The sequence below is a fragment of the Asparagus officinalis genome, chromosome 4 (assembly GCF_001876935.1).
Source record: "Asparagus officinalis chromosome 4, Aspof.V1, whole genome shotgun sequence".
In the NCBI taxonomy this organism is placed as follows: Eukaryota; Viridiplantae; Streptophyta; class Magnoliopsida; order Asparagales; family Asparagaceae; genus Asparagus; species Asparagus officinalis.
Window position 1 is genome coordinate 114,794,424 of NC_033797.1, and position 5,958 is coordinate 114,800,381.

The 5,958-nt window shown below is 39.9% G+C and overlaps 1 long non-coding RNA gene across 4 annotated transcripts; it reads right to left on the reverse strand.

The window, feature by feature from the left end:
* On the reverse strand, window positions 241-2,992 carry LOC109837997. Of its 4 annotated transcripts, none has more exons than XR_002246531.1 (7): window positions 2,702-2,989; window positions 2,582-2,618; window positions 2,387-2,492; window positions 2,236-2,294; window positions 1,912-2,063; window positions 624-786; window positions 241-454 (listed from the first exon to the last, which is right to left on the reverse strand). It is a non-coding gene; the product is annotated as an uncharacterized LOC109837997 (long non-coding RNA). The 4 variants fall into 4 exon arrangements; XR_002246530.1 differs by having other exon boundaries at window positions 1,912-2,060; window positions 2,702-2,988; XR_002246532.1 differs by having other exon boundaries at window positions 624-723; window positions 1,912-2,294; window positions 2,702-2,992.

Below are 5,958 nucleotides of genomic sequence, written 5' to 3' on the forward strand. Positions count from 1 at the left end.
GACGGAAGTAAGAAATCCGTCTAGGTAGATTCCTAGACGAAAATCCGTCTAGGTTGGCAAGCTAGACGGAATTCCGTCTAGTTTGACAACCTAGACGGATTGCTACAGTAGCAACCTAGACGGAATTCCGTCTAGGTTGCTCTGCTACAATAGTTTTTTTTTTTTTTGCAAAATCTACGTTGCACGCTATATAATATATAACATGTTCATAATATTGCACAACACCAAATCATATTCATATACAACACAATCAATCTAATTATATTTCAATATCAAATATAATTATATTTAAAAAATACATTCACCAAAATACTAGAAAGATACATAAATTTTTTACATAGATTATAAAGTATACAATTGTTTACATAACTTGATGAACTTTGCATAATTTATAGAATCCAATTGCATTTACTCCTCCAAATTGTTGAAGCATCATGTTTCTTCCTCCTTGATCCTACATTATGCAAAATTCAACATCAATTAGTCCATGCCATGAAATACACTTAGAAAGCATTAACTTTGCAGAAGAACTAATCACAGGGTCTCAAAAAATCAAGTAATTATATACAGTTTTGTGATCCATCATATTCACAGAAAAATAGCCTAAGAGACAAATGACTTACTGAATTAGCAGTCAGTGGGAGGAACCGAAGCTTTACTTCAAAACTCTTGGAGGGAAGTCCCACACCTACGTCATACACTTATGAACACAACTCTAAGATTCTGAAGCGAAAATAAGATATGAGCTTTCATCTTGAAAATATGCTTGTTCTCTGTATCTTCAAACTGAGAGAGAATTTATCCATGTCAGTTATCGAATATAATTCCTTTAAGTAAAGGATGAACACAACATGAACTATGTAACAAAAACATTACAACAATTAATATGTTAACAAAATTGTTAAAAAACAAATAATGCTGAATCAAGTAATAACAAAAACATTACAACAATTAATATGTTAACAAAATTGTTAAAAAACAAATAATGCTGAATCAAGTAAGTACAGCCTTGCACAGGCGCAAAGCACACAAGCATCAGGCGCTTGCACACACACACACACTAGCAGCAGTTACATAGAGCTGATCAGTCATGAGCATGCATGCATCCTCAACAAACTATCCATATATGCACTCATGTAAAGACATGATACGGACAGGCACACAATATGAACAAGTAAATTCGTACATAGAAAACCCAAAAAGTATATAATTGAGTGAAAGAAGTTGAGTTCACACCAACATGGAAATGACACTTGGCAATCCTAAGAATAGACACAATAAGAGTATCAAACAAGCATACCAGATGCAGGTGCAACATGACATAGCTTCATGATGGTGGTTTTTGCACTACACAAGATACTGACATATCTTAAACTAGTATCAGACCGATCCCTCCTATCTTGAGTAATAGTTTGGAATACACCAAAAAGAAGAGTCGCAAGCTAAACTCATACGAACTGATATAACCACAAAACAAGAACTACTAACATAAGACACCAAAAACCAACAGATCATGTCCAGGCAGGCAAATATCAATTACATGAAGCATAAAGAAGGGTATAAGAAGGAATCATACTAAACTTCTCTGAAAAACAGCCGACAAGCCAAATCACGCTCACATGTAATAAATAATTAGCATGTGGTTGATGTAACACAACCAAAAATTACTCAAACAGAAGCATATGCTTTATCATAAATAACAATTCATCAACTAATTGAATCTCACAGTAACTAAGTACATAATATAACATTATACTAGATATGATTGCTAACTTTTAACAGATACATAGCCAAGGGGATAAGAAGAAGTAAAGGAACAACAGTAGACTTAAGTATACCAAAATTACGACTACTGTTTAGTTACAAGAAAAGATGGACAAATAGAATAATTGTAACATCAAAAAATATTACCATCATTCCAAGAATCCACACCATTTTCAGATGCACCAATCCACTTGCATGAAGTGTTTTTGTCTTTCCAAGTGCCAGGTAAATTTCCTTCTGTGCTGAAATCCACTTGCTAAAAGTGTTTTTGGCTTTCCAAGTGCCAGGTCTATTTCCTTCTTGCAATGAAGTGTTTTGTTAAATATTAATTGTGTGCTCTCTGAAGGGATAGCTTGTTTCACTTCTTTCAATTTCTCTCAAACTAGAATTTCCTTGAAGAAATTTCCTCAATGGACACATATGCGTTGCTGCATTTGTTCTAGTACATTACTAATCAAGAATTTCACTTACTTGCGCATGCAGAATTTGTACTCATGGCTACGAACATAATCCTTCTCCCCCTCTTCAAGCTAAAAGCACAAAATCAACAACCAAAAGTTATAACTTTCCTACACAAATCAATCAAATAAACCCTAGGGGGAAAAACAGTAAAAAAAATTACAGGATCACTCTCGTAGACGAGAGAATAGCAAGTAGGCGATAGACATCGAAGCACACAGTTCTCCTTCTTGATCACCGACGACTTACACCTCCATCCCCACATCCCACTTCACCGACAAACCACAAAGATTCAATTTTTATCGATCCAATTACACAATTTTACAAGAAAACGAGGCGAAATTGAGAAAGCTGATACCTTTCGACGTCGGCATCTTCTCTCTGATCTCTTGGTCCTGCATCAGTTTGAATGACGTTAGCACATCAAAAGAGGAATCAAGAGCTCAAAGCCCTAAATCGGGATCTAGAAAGAGCTTACAGTGATCTGATGAGGAGATGATTTGGCGAGAGCTAGAGGAGAGAGAAAGCTCGAGAGGAAGGGATGGGGCGGGGCGGCGGAGAGGGCGGAGGAGGTGGGGGGAGGGCGCGAAAATTCTGAAAATTTGAGAGGGAAAGATGGGGCGGCGTGAGAGAGGGGGGGAGCGGATATTCTGAAAATTTGAGAGGGTAAGATTGGGGGTGTGGGGTGGGGAAACATTAGGGTTTGCTAGGGCGCGAAAATTCTAAAAATTTTAGAGATGGGGGAGGCGAGGGAGGGGGGGCGCGGATATTCTGAAAATTTGAGAGGGAGAGATTGGGGGTGGGGTGCGGAAACATTAGGGTTTTCTATTATTTTTTTCCCCACAAACTAGACGGAAATTCCGTCCAGGTTGTGCAAACTAGACGGAATTTCCGTCTAGGTTGATGGAAATTTTTAAAAAATAATTACCCCGTCTAATTTGGCAATCTAGACGGAAATTTCCGTCTAGATTGTCTCAAACTAGACGGAACAAACTAGACGGAATTTTTTCCGTCTAGTTTGCCTCAAACTAGACGGAAAAAAAATTCCGTCTAGTTTGTTCCGTCTAGTTTGCTCAGTTTTCTACTAGTGTAAAAACGAAAATAAAGGGAAAAAATTGCTCTTGTAAAATTACCATTTTACCCTCTACATTATAATAGGAAGGAGGAAAATGTCCACCCATCCAACTTTTACTACCCCACTATATGTTCATTATATAGTAGTATAGATAGTGTAGATGAGAGAGATCATTTAATTATATAGACATGATAGTAGCGTGTACAGGTGCAAAACGATTCAGATATGTCTGATCCGATTTGCAATCGTGTTCCTAACAGATGCAGACATGACCACCGAAATTTAAAACCGGTCACATACAGATATAATTTCGGATATTATTTAACTACACACGTATTACTCGGGTCAGTCAGGTCCCTTTCTCAAACCTAATCGCAATTTTCTCAAACCTGCTCGACGATGCTCCGCCTTCGAAGTTGTGATTTCAACCTAATCACTCTCAGCTCTGGTGCTCGGCGCTCCTCCACCTCCATCCATCGAAACGCCCTTCCTCTACTTCTCATTCTTCTCAACTCAAGAAATCTTGGAACCCTCAACCCTCGATCTTTCTTGCGGGCCATCTAACCCAGCAAAGTCCTCTCGCTGTAGGGCGATCCTCCTCCTCAGCCGTCATTGGCCGTAATTTTGTCTCAGTTTTACTCCGTTCTTTTTATTTCGTGACGGTATCATCGTATACCTTTTGACTAGATTTTTTTTAAATTTTAATTTCATCGACAAGAAATCAGAAATATGCTTTGCTTAGTTTTAGACAACAAATCTTGGCACGTGATTCTGAATCTCGTCTTGAAGGACAGAAATGATTAAAGTATGTAATTGGCCAATGTACCTGGATTGATTTCAATGTTGGCTGGAGTTGATGCTCTTTCTCATGTTGATGGTTTGGCTGAGCTCAGAAAACATGCCAGCTTGGCACACTACTTCCCAAGCTCATTAGATCTGGTTATGATTACCACTTATATCCGGGCCATATCCGTTTACTAAATATCCGATCCGATTAGTATTTGTTAGTGTATCTATAGCCGTTCTCTAATATTTGAGCTGTATCCGTTTTCCTTTTTTGTAGACATGATTACGAGTTTTTCTTAAACTATCTATTTTTCGTAAGTGGATACAGATGACAAGCCATATCCGAACAGTATCCAAACCTTTTGCATCCCTAGCACATATTATCATCGTTTATGTTAGAAACTTAATTATGCGGGTTAGGTTGGATTTGGGAGAGCTCAAGATCCCTCAATCCTCTTTGATAGCTGAATTACTTTGAGCAGAAGAAGATTCCTACACAAATGCGGAACGTTAGAGGGTCAGAGTTGGATTCTCTGGTGGTTCCTCCGACGATCGAGTTAGTGATGATTTTAAAGGAGAAAAATATATGAAAGAAGTCGTTGTTAGGGTTTTGGGTTATAGAGAACAGCGTACCTTCATGTAGAAGACAATCTGCATATTTATGGTGAACCAAGAAGGATACCTGGGTAACTTTGTCTAGGTCCATGTGGTCGGCTTAGATAGCCGACACTTTACATGTGTCAGCAGTTAGTGATCCAAGTCATCCTTTCATTTAATATGGTGGTGACAGAATGGTTAAAGTGCTGGCGTGGTCTGAGGAGTCATAATGACTTTGGGGGGGGGTGATGATGGTTCTGACCATGCATTTAATGCGACTGTGATGAGCTAACATCGTTGGGGAAGACGAAGAAGATAGGTTCTCTTGCGGTTCAAGATGCGTTGCCGAGTTCAAGTGGAGATGCCTTTCGTCTCGGGCTTTTGAGAGAGTCCGAGTGAGAACGTCTTTCATCTCAGTCCTTCGAGAGAGTCCGAGTGAGGATGTTCGCGGGAAAAATCGTAGGTTTCATCATTGATTCCATTGTACACTCTTGTAATAGTTTATCGATTACAAAGATTCGGTCTTTTTATAAGATCCGGTTACAACGAAAATCAAATAAAAATAAATGAAAAATTACAACTTTGTTTCCTTGTTATGGCGAACAAATCACGAGCCTCCTGTTTTGCGGTCGCTCGCTTTTGTGGTTCTTTGCCTGCGCCCGGGGTTTATCCGTGGACCACCGCGAATCTAGATCCCGGTCAGATCTGAGCAGTAGCGACGGTATTATTTCACCAAGGAAATAATAGCCGGGAGGATTGATTCACAACGGAAACAATCGTCCAAGTCTCGGGATTAAGACCAAGCTTAGATCCGGAGTACGTCTGCGTGTAGTTCTGAGATCCGGTCCTCTCGAACACCTGCCTTATTTGGCGTTGACGATCGCTGAGCACCAGATCTGGATGTGCAAGTCCTCGAAGTCCAAGCTTGAATCCTTTAACAATCGTCCAAGTCTCGGGATCTAAGACCAAGCTTAGATCCGGAGTACGTCTGCGTAGATCTGAGATCCGGTCCTCTCGAACACCTGCCTTATTTGGCGTTGACGATCGCTGAGCACCAGATCTGGATGTGCAAGTCCTCGAAGTCCCAAAGCTTGAATCTTGTTAAGTTCTGAGTCTTGAGTTCAGTAGGGCTTCGCCTCTCCAAATTTTCCAACCCTTGAACAAATGAACCAAGTGGCCTATTTATAGGCTCTCTTTACTGTGCCCGCGCACAGGACACTGTCGGCCACCTATGGGTGGCCGGCACTGGGCCGAGCCACCCATAGGTGGCTCGGCCA